Source organism: Schistocerca gregaria, chromosome 5 (assembly GCF_023897955.1).
Source record: "Schistocerca gregaria isolate iqSchGreg1 chromosome 5, iqSchGreg1.2, whole genome shotgun sequence".
Classification (NCBI taxonomy): domain Eukaryota; kingdom Metazoa; phylum Arthropoda; class Insecta; order Orthoptera; family Acrididae; genus Schistocerca; species Schistocerca gregaria.
The window spans coordinates 74,530,423-74,546,050 of NC_064924.1; the positions used below are offsets into that span (position 1 = coordinate 74,530,423).

Here is a 15,628-nt window from a genome sequence, read left to right on the forward strand (position 1 = left end):
CGGCCGTTCGGAGCTACCAGAGCCGCTCTGTGCTGCGCCGTGCCGTGGAAAGGTGCGAAAACATGCACACAAGACACAGGCTGTTCGGCAAAGTATCCATCTCTTGTAGCGACGAAAGGTAAATTTTTGTTTACAAATTTGCCGTTGTGCACTGCTACAAAATTGGAATTTAGCGCTCCTACAAAACAGTAGGCTCTGACGCATTTTAAGAGCACATCCGTCGATTCGCAGTGTTTCGTTATTTTCAACGAGTTCCTAGCACTCTTCCTCCGCGCATTCTTGTTCAAACTGAGTTCATTGCTGTAATTTCACATCTTACGTTTAATACAGTGGTTTAAAATGCTTGTGGAAGCATCTTTGTCGCACCTGAGAGTTTGTATGAAAAGAGGACTGGCAGGTGTAGTGACATAAAATTTAAAAGAAGAGAGGGAGCCAACAGCACCCGGTGTTCCCAGGCGGTCACCCATCCAAGTACTAACCGGGCCCGATGTTGCTTAACTTCGGTGATCGGACGAGAACCGGTGTATTCAACATGGTATGGCCGTTGGCGTCCTTATACAGTAGCCGCACGGCAGAAGAAGGCTTCGCCTCTCCTCCCAACACACGCAATCTCCGTTTTCGGTGGCACATTTGACGCAAAGCACGTCCTTCCACCTCGAAGGCGACGCGCTGTGCGGCGCGCCGCCACGTGGGTCAGACGCACAACACAGCTGCTCGTTGCAACGCCTGTCATTCGTTTGTTCGACAAAGTATCCATCTCTTGTAGCGACGAAAGGTAAATTTTTGTTTACAAATTTGCCGTTGTGCACTGCTACAAAACAATATGCCCTGACGTATTTCACAACATTTCTGTCACTTCACACTGTTTTGTTATTTCCAGAGACTCTTTGGAAGTCTTCCTTGGCGCACTCTTTTCAAATTGAGCTCCTTAATATCGTATCTTACGATAGTTTAAAATCAGTATGGAAGCATCTATGTCACATGAGAAAGGTAGCATGAAAAAAGGGCTGGCAGGGGTAGTGACAAGAAAGCAAGAAATGAAGACAGAGGGAAGCGGTCTCACCTGCCTGACACGCGTCGCGCTTCCAGATATTTGCGTAATTCGCACGGTGCATTCTCGGCTGTCCCCTTCCGTCCCGACTTGTCCCGACTTTGCTCGACTGCCGCTCGCTGCCGCTCGGGTCGTGGTCCATATGACAGCACAAGTACGAGAAGCATCTGCGAGATGGGCGCGGGCCGAACCGACGTGTCCGAGGCGCCGTGTGCGGCCGTTCGGAGCTACCAGAGCCGCTCTGTGCTGCGCCGTGCCGTGGAAAGGTGCGAAAACATGCACACAAGACACAGGCTGTTCGGCAAAGTATCCATCTCTTGTAGCGACGAAAGGTAAATTTTTGTTTACAAATTTGCCGTTGTGCACTGCTACAAAATTGGAATTTAGCGCTCCTACAAAACAGTAGGCTCTGACGCATTTTAAGAGCACATCCGTCGATTCGCAGTGTTTCGTTATTTTCAACGAGTTCCTAGCACTCTTCCTCCGCGCATTCTTGTTCAAACTGAGTTCATTGCTGTAATTTCACATCTTACGTTTAATACAGTGGTTTAAAATGCTTGTGGAAGCATCTTTGTCGCACCTGAGAGTTTGTATGAAAAGAGGACTGGCAGGTGTAGTGACATAAAATTTAAAAGAAGAGAGGGAGCCAACAGCACCCGGTGTTCCCAGGCGGTCACCCATCCAAGTACTAACCGGGCCCGATGTTGCTTAACTTCGGTGATCGGACGAGAACCGGTGTATTCAACATGGTATGGCCGTTGGCGTCCTTATACAGTAGCCGCACGGCAGAAGAAGGCTTCGCCTCTCCTCCCAACACACGCAATCTCCGTTTTCGGTGGCACATTTGACGCAAAGCACGTCCTTCCACCTCGAAGGCGACGCGCTGTGCGGCGCGCCGCCACGTGGGTCAGACGCACAACACAGCTGCTCGTTGCAACGCCTGTCATTCGTTTGTTCGACAAAGTATCCATCTCTTGTAGCGACGAAAGGTAAATTTTTGTTTACAAATTTGCCGTTGTGCACTGCTACAAAACAATATGCCCTGACGTATTTCACAACATTTCTGTCACTTCACACTGTTTTGTTATTTCCAGAGACTCTTTGGAAGTCTTCCTTGGCGCACTCTTTTCAAATTGAGCTCCTTAATATCGTATCTTACGATAGTTTAAAATCAGTATGGAAGCATCTATGTCACATGAGAAAGGTAGCATGAAAAAAGGGCTGGCAGGGGTAGTGACAAGAAAGCAAGAAATGAAGACAGAGGGAAGCGGTCTCACCTGCCTGACACGCGTCGCGCTTCCAGATATTTGCGTAATTCGCACGGTGCATTCTCGGCTGTCCCCTTCCGTCCCGACTTGTCCCGACTTTGCTCGACTGCCGCTCGCTGCCGCTCGGGTCGTGGTCCATATGACAGCACAAGTACGAGAAGCATCTGCGAGATGGGCGCGGGCCGAACCGACGTGTCCGAGGCGCCGTGTGCGGCCGTTCGGAGCTACCAGAGCCGCTCTGTGCTGCGCCGTGCCGTGGAAAGGTGCGAAAACATGCACACAAGACACAGGCTGTTCGGCAAAGTATCCATCTCTTGTAGCGACGAAAGGTAAATTTTTGTTTACAAATTTGCCGTTGTGCACTGCTACAAAATTGGAATTTAGCGCTCCTACAAAACAGTAGGCTCTGACGCATTTTAAGAGCACATCCGTCGATTCGCAGTGTTTCGTTATTTTCAACGAGTTCCTAGCACTCTTCCTCCGCGCATTCTTGTTCAAACTGAGTTCATTGCTGTAATTTCACATCTTACGTTTAATACAGTGGTTTAAAATGCTTGTGGAAGCATCTTTGTCGCACCTGAGAGTTTGTATGAAAAGAGGACTGGCAGGTGTAGTGACATAAAATTTAAAAGAAGAGAGGGAGCCAACAGCACCCGGTGTTCCCAGGCGGTCACCCATCCAAGTACTAACCGGGCCCGATGTTGCTTAACTTCGGTGATCGGACGAGAACCGGTGTATTCAACATGGTATGGCCGTTGGCGTCCTTATACAGTAGCCGCACGGCAGAAGAAGGCTTCGCCTCTCCTCCCAACACACGCAATCTCCGTTTTCGGTGGCACATTTGACGCAAAGCACGTCCTTCCACCTCGAAGGCGACGCGCTGTGCGGCGCGCCGCCACGTGGGTCAGACGCACAACACAGCTGCTCGTTGCACCGCCTGTCATTCGTTTGTTCGACAAAGTATCCATCTCTTGTAGCGACAAAAGGTAAATTTTTGTTTACAAATTTGCCGTTGTGCACTGCTACAAAACAATATGCCCTGACGTATTTCACAACATTTCTGTCACTTCACACTGTTTTGTTATTTCCAGAGACTCTTTGGAAGTCTTCCTTGGCGCACTCTTTTCAAATTGAGCTCCTTAATATCGTATCTTACGATAGTTTAAAATCAGTATGGAAGCATCTATGTCACATGAGAAAGGTAGCATGAAAAAAGGGCTGGCAGGGGTAGTGACAAGAAAGCAAGAAATGAAGACAGAGGGAAGCGGTCTCACCTGCCTGACACGCGTCGCGCTTCCAGATATTTGCGTAATTCGCACGGTGCATTCTCGGCTGTCCCCTTCCGTCCCGACTTGTCCCGACTTTGCTCGACTGCCGCTCGCTGCCGCTCGGGTCGTGGTCCATATGACAGCACAAGTACGAGAAGCATCTGCGAGATGGGCGCGGGCCGAACCGACGTGTCCGAGGCGCCGTGTGCGGCCGTTCGGAGCTACCAGAGCCGCTCTGTGCTGCGCCGTGCCGTGGAAAGGTGCGAAAACATGCACACAAGACACAGGCTGTTCGGCAAAGTATCCATCTCTTGTAGCGACGAAAGGTAAATTTTTGTTTACAAATTTGCCGTTGTGCACTGCTACAAAATTGGAATTTAGCGCTCCTACAAAACAGTAGGCTCTGACGCATTTTAAGAGCACATCCGTCGATTCGCAGTGTTTCGTTATTTTCAACGAGTTCCTAGCACTCTTCCTCCGCGCATTCTTGTTCAAACTGAGTTCATTGCTGTAATTTCACATCTTACGTTTAATACAGTGGTTTAAAATGCTTGTGGAAGCATCTTTGTCGCACCTGAGAGTTTGTATGAAAAGAGGACTGGCAGGTGTAGTGACATAAAATTTAAAAGAAGAGAGGGAGCCAACAGCACCCGGTGTTCCCAGGCGGTCACCCATCCAAGTACTAACCGGGCCCGATGTTGCTTAACTTCGGTGATCGGACGAGAACCGGTGTATTCAACATGGTATGGCCGTTGGCGTCCTTATACAGTAGCCGCACGGCAGAAGAAGGCTTCGCCTCTCCTCCCAACACACGCAATCTCCGTTTTCGGTGGCACATTTGACGCAAAGCACGTCCTTCCACCTCGAAGGCGACGCGCTGTGCGGCGCGCCGCCACGTGGGTCAGACGCACAACACAGCTGCTCGTTGCAACGCCTGTCATTCGTTTGTTCGACAAAGTATCCATCTCTTGTAGCGACGAAAGGTAAATTTTTGTTTACAAATTTGCCGTTGTGCACTGCTACAAAACAATATGCCCTGACGTATTTCACAACATTTCTGTCACTTCACACTGTTTTGTTATTTCCAGAGACTCTTTGGAAGTCTTCCTTGGCGCACTCTTTTCAAATTGAGCTCCTTAATATCGTATCTTACGATAGTTTAAAATCAGTATGGAAGCATCTATGTCACATGAGAAAGGTAGCATGAAAAAAGGGCTGGCAGGGGTAGTGACAAGAAAGCAAGAAATGAAGACAGAGGGAAGCGGTCTCACCTGCCTGACACGCGTCGCGCTTCCAGATATTTGCGTAATTCGCACGGTGCATTCTCGGCTGTCCCCTTCCGTCCCGACTTGTCCCGACTTTGCTCGACTGCCGCTCGCTGCCGCTCGGGTCGTGGTCCATATGACAGCACAAGTACGAGAAGCATCTGCGAGATGGGCGCGGGCCGAACCGACGTGTCCGAGGCGCCGTGTGCGGCCGTTCGGAGCTACCAGAGCCGCTCTGTGCTGCGCCGTGCCGTGGAAAGGTGCGAAAACATGCACACAAGACACAGGCTGTTCGGCAAAGTATCCATCTCTTGTAGCGACGAAAGGTAAATTTTTGTTTACAAATTTGCCGTTGTGCACTGCTACAAAATTGGAATTTAGCGCTCCTACAAAACAGTAGGCTCTGACGCATTTTAAGAGCACATCCGTCGATTCGCAGTGTTTCGTTATTTTCAACGAGTTCCTAGCACTCTTCCTCCGCGCATTCTTGTTCAAACTGAGTTCATTGCTGTAATTTCACATCTTACGTTTAATACAGTGGTTTAAAATGCTTGTGGAAGCATCTTTGTCGCACCTGAGAGTTTGTATGAAAAGAGGACTGGCAGGTGTAGTGACATAAAATTTAAAAGAAGAGAGGGAGCCAACAGCACCCGGTGTTCCCAGGCGGTCACCCATCCAAGTACTAACCGGGCCCGATGTTGCTTAACTTCGGTGATCGGACGAGAACCGGTGTATTCAACATGGTATGGCCGTTGGCGTCCTTATACAGTAGCCGCACGGCAGAAGAAGGCTTCGCCTCTCCTCCCAACACACGCAATCTCCGTTTTCGGTGGCACATTTGACGCAAAGCACGTCCTTCCACCTCGAAGGCGACGCGCTGTGCGGCGCGCCGCCACGTGGGTCAGACGCACAACACAGCTGCTCGTTGCACCGCCTGTCATTCGTTTGTTCGACAAAGTATCCATCTCTTGTAGCGACAAAAGGTAAATTTTTGTTTACAAATTTGCCGTTGTGCACTGCTACAAAACAATATGCCCTGACGTATTTCACAACATTTCTGTCACTTCACACTGTTTTGTTATTTCCAGAGACTCTTTGGAAGTCTTCCTTGGCGCACTCTTTTCAAATTGAGCTCCTTAATATCGTATCTTACGATAGTTTAAAATCAGTATGGAAGCATCTATGTCACATGAGAAAGGTAGCATGAAAAAAGGGCTGGCAGGGGTAGTGACAAGAAAGCAAGAAATGAAGACAGAGGGAAGCGGTCTCACCTGCCTGACACGCGTCGCGCTTCCAGATATTTGCGTAATTCGCACGGTGCATTCTCGGCTGTCCCCTTCCGTCCCGACTTGTCCCGACTTTGCTCGACTGCCGCTCGCTGCCGCTCGGGTCGTGGTCCATATGACAGCACAAGTACGAGAAGCATCTGCGAGATGGGCGCGGGCCGAACCGACGTGTCCGAGGCGCCGTGTGCGGCCGTTCGGAGCTACCAGAGCCGCTCTGTGCTGCGCCGTGCCGTGGAAAGGTGCGAAAACATGCACACAAGACACAGGCTGTTCGGCAAAGTATCCATCTCTTGTAGCGACGAAAGGTAAATTTTTGTTTACAAATTTGCCGTTGTGCACTGCTACAAAATTGGAATTTAGCGCTCCTACAAAACAGTAGGCTCTGACGCATTTTAAGAGCACATCCGTCGATTCGCAGTGTTTCGTTATTTTCAACGAGTTCCTAGCACTCTTCCTCCGCGCATTCTTGTTCAAACTGAGTTCATTGCTGTAATTTCACATCTTACGTTTAATACAGTGGTTTAAAATGCTTGTGGAAGCATCTTTGTCGCACCTGAGAGTTTGTATGAAAAGAGGACTGGCAGGTGTAGTGACATAAAATTTAAAAGAAGAGAGGGAGCCAACAGCACCCGGTGTTCCCAGGCGGTCACCCATCCAAGTACTAACCGGGCCCGATGTTGCTTAACTTCGGTGATCGGACGAGAACCGGTGTATTCAACATGGTATGGCCGTTGGCGTCCTTATACAGTAGCCGCACGGCAGAAGAAGGCTTCGCCTCTCCTCCCAACACACGCAATCTCCGTTTTCGGTGGCACATTTGACGCAAAGCACGTCCTTCCACCTCGAAGGCGACGCGCTGTGCGGCGCGCCGCCACGTGGGTCAGACGCACAACACAGCTGCTCGTTGCACCGCCTGTCATTCGTTTGTTCGACAAAGTATCCATCTCTTGTAGCGACGAAAGGTAAATTTTTGTTTACAAATTTGCCGTTGTGCACTGCTACAAAACAATATGCCCTGACGTATTTCACAACATTTCTGTCACTTCACACTGTTTTGTTATTTCCAGAGACTCTTTGGAAGTCTTCCTTGGCGCACTCTTTTCAAATTGAGCTCCTTAATATCGTATCTTACGATAGTTTAAAATCAGTATGGAAGCATCTATGTCACATGAGAAAGGTAGCATGAAAAAAGGGCTGGCAGGGGTAGTGACAAGAAAGCAAGAAATGAAGACAGAGGGAAGCGGTCTCACCTGCCTGACACGCGTCGCGCTTCCAGATATTTGCGTAATTCGCACGGTGCATTCTCGGCTGTCCCCTTCCGTCCCGACTTGTCCCGACTTTGCTCGACTGCCGCTCGCTGCCGCTCGGGTCGTGGTCCATATGACAGCACAAGTACGAGAAGCATCTGCGAGATGGGCGCGGGCCGAACCGACGTGTCCGAGGCGCCGTGTGCGGCCGTTCGGAGCTACCAGAGCCGCTCTGTGCTGCGCCGTGCCGTGGAAAGGTGCGAAAACATGCACACAAGACACAGGCTGTTCGGCAAAGTATCCATCTCTTGTAGCGACGAAAGGTAAATTTTTGTTTACAAATTTGCCGTTGTGCACTGCTACAAAATTGGAATTTAGCGCTCCTACAAAACAGTAGGCTCTGACGCATTTTAAGAGCACATCCGTCGATTCGCAGTGTTTCGTTATTTTCAACGAGTTCCTAGCACTCTTCCTCCGCGCATTCTTGTTCAAACTGAGTTCATTGCTGTAATTTCACATCTTACGTTTAATACAGTGGTTTAAAATGCTTGTGGAAGCATCTTTGTCGCACCTGAGAGTTTGTATGAAAAGAGGACTGGCAGGTGTAGTGACATAAAATTTAAAAGAAGAGAGGGAGCCAACAGCACCTGGTGTTCCCAGGCGGTCACCCATCCAAGTACTAACCGGGCCCGATGTTGCTTAACTTCGGTGATCGGACGAGAACCGGTGTATTCAACATGGTATGGCCGTTGGCGTCCTTATACAGTAGCCGCACGGCAGAAGAAGGCTTCGCCTCTCCTCCCAACACACGCAATCTCCGTTTTCGGTGGCACATTTGACGCAAAGCACGTCCTTCCACCTCGAAGGCGACGCGCTGTGCGGCGCGCCGCCACGTGGGTCCTTATACAGTAGCCGCACGGCAGAAGAAGGCTTCGCCTCTCCTCCCAACACACGCAATCTCCGTTTTCGGTGGCACATTTGACGCAAAGCACGTCCTTCCACCTCGAAGGCGACGCGCTGTGCGGCGCGCAGCCACGTGGGTCAGACGCACAACACAGCTGCTCGTTGCACCGCCTGTCATTCGTTTGTTCGACAAAGTATCCATCTCTTGTAGCGACGAAAGGTAAATTTTTGTTTACAAATTTGCCGTTGTGCACTGCTACAAAACAATATGCCCTGACGTATTTCACAACATTTCTGTCACTTCACACTGTTTTGTTATTTCCAGAGACTCTTTGGAAGTCTTCCTTGGCGCACTCTTTTCAAATTGAGCTCCTTAATATCGTATCTTACGATAGTTTAAAATCAGTATGGAAGCATCTATGTCACATGAGAAAGGTAGCATGAAAAAAGGGCTGGCAGGGGTAGTGACAAGAAAGCAAGAAATGAAGACAGAGGGAAGCGGTCTCACCTGCCTGACACGCGTCGCGCTTCCAGATATTTGCGTAATTCGCACGGTGCATTCTCGGCTGTCCCCTTCCGTCCCGACTTGTCCCGACTTTGCTCGACTGCCGCTCGCTGCCGCTCGGGTCGTGGTCCATATGACAGCACAAGTACGAGAAGCATCTGCGAGATGGGCGCGGGCCGAACCGACGTGTCCGAGGCGCCGTGTGCGGCCGTTCGGAGCTACCAGAGCCGCTCTGTGCTGCGCCGTGCCGTGGAAAGGTGCGAAAACATGCACACAAGACACAGGCTGTTCGGCAAAGTATCCATCTCTTGTAGCGACGAAAGGTAAATTTTTGTTTACAAATTTGCCGTTGTGCACTGCTACAAAATTGGAATTTAGCGCTCCTACAAAACAGTAGGCTCTGACGCATTTTAAGAGCACATCCGTCGATTCGCAGTGTTTCGTTATTTTCAACGAGTTCCTAGCACTCTTCCTCCGCGCATTCTTGTTCAAACTGAGTTCATTGCTGTAATTTCACATCTTACGTTTAATACAGTGGTTTAAAATGCTTGTGGAAGCATCTTTGTCGCACCTGAGAGTTTGTATGAAAAGAGGACTGGCAGGTGTAGTGACATAAAATTTAAAAGAAGAGAGGGAGCCAACAGCACCCGGTGTTCCCAGGCGGTCACCCATCCAAGTACTAACCAGGCCCGATGTTGCTTAACTTCGGTGATCGGACGAGAACCGGTGTATTCAACATGGTATGGCCGTTGGCGTCCTTATACAGTAGCCGCACGGCAGAAGAGGGCTTCGCCTCTCCTCCCAACACACGCAATCTCCGTTTTCGGTGGCACATTTGACGCAAAGCACGTCCTTCCACCTCGAAGGCGACGCGCTGTGCGGCGCGCCGCCACGTGGGTCAGACGCACAACACAGCTGCTCGTTGCACCGCCTGTCATTCGTTTGTTCGACAAAGTATCCATCTCTTGTAGCGACGAAAGGTAAATTTTTGTTTACAAATTTGCCGTTGTGCACTGCTACAAAACAATATGCCCTGACGTATTTCACAACATTTCTGTCACTTCACACTGTTTTGTTATTTCCAGAGACTCTTTGGAAGTCTTCCTTGGCGCACTCTTTTCAAATTGAGCTCCTTAATATCGTATCTTACGATAGTTTAAAATCAGTATGGAAGCATCTATGTCACATGAGAAAGGTAGCATGAAAAAAGGGCTGGCAGGGGTAGTGACAAGAAAGCAAGAAATGAAGACAGAGGGAAGCGGTCTCACCTGCCTGACACGCGTCGCGCTTCCAGATATTTGCGTAATTCGCACGGTGCATTCTCGGCTGTCCCCTTCCGTCCCGAATTGTCCCGACTTTGCTCGACTGCCGCTCGCTGCCGCTCGGGTCGTGGTCCATATGACAGCACAAGTACGAGAAGCATCTGCGAGATGGGCGCGGGCCGAACCGACGTGTCCGAGGCGCCGTGTGCGGCCGTTCGGAGCTACCAGAGCCGCTCTGTGCTGCGCCGTGCCGTGGAAAGGTGCGAAAACATGCACACAAGACACAGGCTGTTCGGCAAAGTATCCATCTCTTGTAGCGACGAAAGGTAAATTTTTGTTTACAAATTTGCCGTTGTGCACTGCTACAAAATTGGAATTTAGCGCTCCTACAAAACAGTAGGCTCTGACGCATTTTAAGAGCACATCCGTCGATTCGCAGTGTTTCGTTATTTTCAACGAGTTCCTAGCACTCTTCCTCCGCGCATTCTTGTTCAAACTGAGTTCATTGCTGTAATTTCACATCTTACGTTTAATACAGTGGTTTAAAATGCTTGTGGAAGCATCTTTGTCGCACCTGAGAGTTTGTATGAAAAGAGGACTGGCAGGTGTAGTGACATAAAATTTAAAAGAAGAGAGGGAGCCAACAGCACCCGGTGTTCCCAGGCGGTCACCCATCCAAGTACTAACCAGGCCCGATGTTGCTTAACTTCGGTGATCGGACGAGAACCGGTGTATTCAACATGGTATGGCCGTTGGCGTCCTTATACAGTAGCCGCACGGCAGAAGAAGGCTTCGCCTCTCCTCCCAACACACGCAATCTCCGTTTTCGGTGGCACATTTGACGCAAAGCACGTCCTTCCACCTCGAAGGCGACGCGCTGTGCGGCGCGCCGCCACGTGGGTCAGACGCACAACACAGCTGCTCGTTGCACCGCCTGTCATTCGTTTGTTCGACAAAGTATCCATCTCTTGTAGCGACGAAAGGTAAATTTTTGTTTACAAATTTGCCGTTGTGCACTGCTACAAAACAATATGCCCTGACGTATTTCACAACATTTCTGTCACTTCACACTGTTTTGTTATTTCCAGAGACTCTTTGGAAGTCTTCCTTGGCGCACTCTTTTCAAATTGAGCTCCTTAATATCGTATCTTACGATAGTTTAAAATCAGTATGGAAGCATCTATGTCACATGAGAAAGGTAGCATGAAAAAAGGGCTGGCAGGGGTAGTGACAAGAAAGCAAGAAATGAAGACAGAGGGAAGCGGTCTCACCTGCCTGACACGCGTCGCGCTTCCAGATATTTGCGTAATTCGCACGGTGCATTCTCGGCTGTCCCCTTCCGTCCCGACTTGTCCCGACTTTGCTCGACTGCCGCTCGCTGCCGCTCGGGTCGTGGTCCATATGACAGCACAAGTACGAGAAGCATCTGCGAGATGGGCGCGGGCCGAACCGACGTGTCCGAGGCGCCGTGTGCGGCCGTTCGGAGCTACCAGAGCCGCTCTGTGCTGCGCCGTGCCGTGGAAAGGTGCGAAAACATGCACACAAGACACAGGCTGTTCGGCAAAGTATCCATCTCTTGTAGCGACGAAAGGTAAATTTTTGTTTACAAATTTGCCGTTGTGCACTGCTACAAAATTGGAATTTAGCGCTCCTACAAAACAGTAGGCTCTGACGCATTTTAAGAGCACATCCGTCGATTCGCAGTGTTTCGTTATTTTCAACGAGTTCCTAGCACTCTTCCTCCGCGCATTCTTGTTCAAACTGAGTTCATTGCTGTAATTTCACATCTTACGTTTAATACAGTGGTTTAAAATGCTTGTGGAAGCATCTTTGTCGCACCTGAGAGTTTGTATGAAAAGAGGACTGGCAGGTGTAGTGACATAAAATTTAAAAGAAGAGAGGGAGCCAACAGCACCCGGTGTTCCCAGGCGGTCACCCATCCAAGTACTAACCAGGCCCGATGTTGCTTAACTTCGGTGATCGGACGAGAACCGGTGTATTCAACATGGTATGGCCGTTGGCGTCCTTATACAGTAGCCGCACGGCAGAAGAAGGCTTCGCCTCTCCTCCCAACACACGCAATCTCCGTTTTCGGTGGCACATTTGACGCAAAGCACGTCCTTCCACCTCGAAGGCGACGCGCTGTGCGGCGCGCCGCCACGTGGGTCAGACGCACAACACAGCTGCTCGTTGCACCGCCTGTCATTCGTTTGTTCGACAAAGTATCCATCTCTTGTAGCGACGAAAGGTAAATTTTTGTTTACAAATTTGCCGTTGTGCACTGCTACAAAACAATATGCCCTGACGTATTTCACAACATTTCTGTCACTTCACACTGTTTTGTTATTTCCAGAGACTCTTTGGAAGTCTTCCTTGGCGCACTCTTTTCAAATTGAGCTCCTTAATATCGTATCTTACGATAGTTTAAAATCAGTATGGAAGCATCTATGTCACATGAGAAAGGTAGCATGAAAAAAGGGCTGGCAGGGGTAGTGACAAGAAAGCAAGAAATGAAGACAGAGGGAAGCGGTCTCACCTGCCTGACACGCGTCGCGCTTCCAGATATTTGCGTAATTCGCACGGTGCATTCTCGGCTGTCCCCTTCCGTCCCGACTTGTCCCGACTTTGCTCGACTGCCGCTCGCTGCCGCTCGGGTCGTGGTCCATATGACAGCACAAGTACGAGAAGCATCTGCGAGATGGGCGCGGGCCGAACCGACGTGTCCGAGGCGCCGTGTGCGGCCGTTGAGAGCTACCAGAGCCGCTCTGTGCTGCGCCGTGCCGTGGAAAGGTGCGAAAACATGCACACAAGACACAGGCTGTTCGGCAAAGTATCCATCTCTTGTAGCGACGAAAGGTAAATTTTTGTTTACAAATTTGCCGTTGTGCACTGCTACAAAATTGGAATTTAGCGCTCCTACAAAACAGTAGGCTCTGACGCATTTTAAGAGCACATCCGTCGATTCGCAGTGTTTCGTTATTTTCAACGAGTTCCTAGCACTCTTCCTCCGCGCATTCTTGTTCAAACTGAGTTCATTGCTGTAATTTCACATCTTACGTTTAATACAGTGGTTTAAAATGCTTGTGGAAGCATCTTTGTCGCACCTGAGAGTTTGTATGAAAAGAGGACTGGCAGGTGTAGTGACATAAAATTTAAAAGAAGAGAGGGAGCCAACAGCACCCGGTGTTCCCAGGCGGTCACCCATCCAAGTACTAACCGGGCCCGATGTTGCTTAACTTCGGTGATCGGACGAGAACCGGTGTATTCAACATGGTATGGCCGTTGGCGTCCTTATACAGTAGCCGCACGGCAGAAGAAGGCTTCGCCTCTCCTCCCAACACACGCAATCTCCGTTTTCGGTGGCACATTTGACGCAAAGCACGTCCTTCCACCTCGAAGGCGACGCGCTGTGCGGCGCGCCGCCACGTGGGTCAGACGCACAACACAGCTGCTCGTTGCACCGCCTGTCATTCGTTTGTTCGACAAAGTATCCATCTCTTGTAGCGACGAAAGGTAAATTTTTGTTTACAAATTTGCCGTTGTGCACTGCTACAAAACAATATGCCCTGACGTATTTCACAACATTTCTGTCACTTCACACTGTTTTGTTATTTCCAGAGACTCTTTGGAAGTCTTCCTTGGCGCACTCTTTTCAAATTGAGCTCCTTAATATCGTATCTTACGATAGTTTAAAATCAGTATGGAAGCATCTATGTCACATGAGAAAGGTAGCATGAAAAAAGGGCTGGCAGGGGTAGTGACAAGAAAGCAAGAAATGAAGACAGAGGGAAGCGGTCTCACCTGCCTGACACGCGTCGCGCTTCCAGATATTTGCGTAATTCGCACGGTGCATTCTCGGCTGTCCCCTTCCGTCCCGACTTGTCCCGACTTTGCTCGACTACCGCTCGCTGCCGCTCGGGTCGTGGTCCATATGACAGCACAAGTACGAGAAGCATCTGCGAGATGGGCGCGGGCCGAACCGACGTGTCCGAGGCGCCGTGTGCGGCCGTTCGGAGCTACCAGAGCCGCTCTGTGCTGCGCCGTGCCGTGGAAAGGTGCGAAAACATGCACACAAGACACAGGCTGTTCGGCAAAGTATCCATCTCTTGTAGCGACGAAAGGTAAATTTTTGTTTACAAATTTGCCGTTGTGCACTGCTACAAAATTGGAATTTAGCGCTCCTACAAAACAGTAGGCTCTGACGCATTTTAAGAGCACATCCGTCGATTCGCAGTGTTTCGTTATTTTCAACGAGTTCCTAGCACTCTTCCTCCGCGCATTCTTGTTCAAACTGAGTTCATTGCTGTAATTTCACATCTTACGTTTAATACAGTGGTTTAAAATGCTTGTGGAAGCATCTTTGTCGCACCTGAGAGTTTGTATGAAAAGAGGACTGGCAGGTGTAGTGACATAAAATTTAAAAGAAGAGAGGGAGCCAACAGCACCCGGTGTTCCCAGGCGGTCACCCATCCAAGTACTAACCAGGCCCGATGTTGCTTAACTTCGGTGATCGGACGAGAACCGGTGTATTCAACATGGTATGGCCGTTGGCGTCCTTATACAGTAGCCGCACGGCAGAAGAAGGATTCGCCTCTCCTCCCAACACACGCAATCTCCGTTTTCGGTGGCACATTTGACGCAAAGCACGTCCTTCCACCTCGAAGGCGACGCGCTGTGCGGCGCGCCGCCACGTGGGTCAGACGCACAACACAGCTGCTCGTTGCACCGCCTGTCATTCGTTTGTTCGACAAAGTATCCATCTCTTGTAGCGACGAAAGGTAAATTTTTGTTTACAAATTTGCCGTTGTGCACTGCTACAAAACAATATGCCCTGACGTATTTCACAACATTTCTGTCACTTCACACTGTTTTGTTATTTCCAGAGACTCTTTGGAAGTCTTCCTTGGCGCACTCTTTTCAAATTGAGCTCCTTAATATCGTATCTTACGATAGTTTAAAATCAGTATGGAAGCATCTATGTCACATGAGAAAGGTAGCATGAAAAAAGGGCTGGCAGGGGTAGTGACAAGAAAGCAAGAAATGAAGACAGAGGGAAGCGGTCTCACCTGCCTGACACGCGTCGCGCTTCCAGATATTTGCGTAATTCGCACGGTGCATTCTCGGCTGTCCCCTTCCGTCCCGACTTGTCCCGACTTTGCTCGACTGCCGCTCGCTGCCGCTCGGGTCGTGGTCCATATGACAGCACAAGTACGAGAAGCATCTGCGAGATGGGCGCGGGCCGAACCGACGTGTCCGAGGCGCCGTGTGCGGCCGTTCGGAGCTACCAGAGCCGCTCTGTGCTGCGCCGTGCCGTGGAAAGGTGCGAAAACATGCACACAAGACACAGGCTGTTCGGCAAAGTATCCATCTCTTGTAGCGACGAAAGGTAAATTTTTGTTTACAAATTTGCCGTTGTGCACTGCTACAAAATTGGAATTTAGCGCTCCTACAAAACAGTAGGCTCTGACGCATTTTAAGAGCACATCCGTCGATTCGCAGTGTTTCGTTATTTTCAACGAGTTCCTAGCACTCTTCCTCCGCGCATTCTTGTTCAAACTGAGTTCATTGCTGTA

At 49.9% G+C, this 15,628-nt stretch overlaps 12 non-coding genes across 12 annotated transcripts; all 12 read right to left on the reverse strand.

Moving 5' to 3' along the window:
- Positions 1-430: 430 nt before the first annotated feature.
- On the reverse strand, positions 431-549 carry LOC126274694 (5S ribosomal RNA). Its single transcript, XR_007550255.1, has one exon. It is a non-coding gene; the product is annotated as a 5S ribosomal RNA (ribosomal RNA).
- A 1,146-nt stretch (positions 550-1,695) lies between these two features.
- Positions 1,696-1,814, reverse strand: LOC126274695 (5S ribosomal RNA). Its single transcript, XR_007550256.1, has one exon. It is a non-coding gene; the product is annotated as a 5S ribosomal RNA (ribosomal RNA).
- Positions 1,815-2,960: 1,146 nt separating this feature from the next.
- Positions 2,961-3,079, reverse strand: LOC126274696 (5S ribosomal RNA). Its single transcript, XR_007550257.1, has one exon. It is a non-coding gene; the product is annotated as a 5S ribosomal RNA (ribosomal RNA).
- Positions 3,080-4,225: 1,146 nt separating this feature from the next.
- On the reverse strand, positions 4,226-4,344 carry LOC126274697 (5S ribosomal RNA). The gene has a single exon (XR_007550258.1). It is a non-coding gene; the product is annotated as a 5S ribosomal RNA (ribosomal RNA).
- Positions 4,345-5,490: 1,146 nt separating this feature from the next.
- LOC126274698 (5S ribosomal RNA) lies at positions 5,491-5,609 on the reverse strand. The gene has a single exon (XR_007550259.1). It is a non-coding gene; the product is annotated as a 5S ribosomal RNA (ribosomal RNA).
- Positions 5,610-6,755: 1,146 nt separating this feature from the next.
- On the reverse strand, positions 6,756-6,874 carry LOC126274699 (5S ribosomal RNA). Its single transcript, XR_007550260.1, has one exon. It is a non-coding gene; the product is annotated as a 5S ribosomal RNA (ribosomal RNA).
- Positions 6,875-8,020: 1,146 nt separating this feature from the next.
- LOC126274341 (5S ribosomal RNA) lies at positions 8,021-8,139 on the reverse strand. Its single transcript, XR_007550152.1, has one exon. It is a non-coding gene; the product is annotated as a 5S ribosomal RNA (ribosomal RNA).
- Positions 8,140-9,428: 1,289 nt separating this feature from the next.
- Positions 9,429-9,547, reverse strand: LOC126274856 (5S ribosomal RNA). Its single transcript, XR_007550409.1, has one exon. It is a non-coding gene; the product is annotated as a 5S ribosomal RNA (ribosomal RNA).
- Positions 9,548-10,693: 1,146 nt separating this feature from the next.
- On the reverse strand, positions 10,694-10,812 carry LOC126274869 (5S ribosomal RNA). Its single transcript, XR_007550420.1, has one exon. It is a non-coding gene; the product is annotated as a 5S ribosomal RNA (ribosomal RNA).
- A 1,146-nt stretch (positions 10,813-11,958) lies between these two features.
- LOC126274880 (5S ribosomal RNA) lies at positions 11,959-12,077 on the reverse strand. The gene has a single exon (XR_007550431.1). It is a non-coding gene; the product is annotated as a 5S ribosomal RNA (ribosomal RNA).
- Positions 12,078-13,223: 1,146 nt separating this feature from the next.
- On the reverse strand, positions 13,224-13,342 carry LOC126274700 (5S ribosomal RNA). Its single transcript, XR_007550261.1, has one exon. It is a non-coding gene; the product is annotated as a 5S ribosomal RNA (ribosomal RNA).
- Positions 13,343-14,488: 1,146 nt separating this feature from the next.
- On the reverse strand, positions 14,489-14,607 carry LOC126274891 (5S ribosomal RNA). Its single transcript, XR_007550442.1, has one exon. It is a non-coding gene; the product is annotated as a 5S ribosomal RNA (ribosomal RNA).
- Between the last annotated feature and the right edge of the window lie 1,021 nt (positions 14,608-15,628).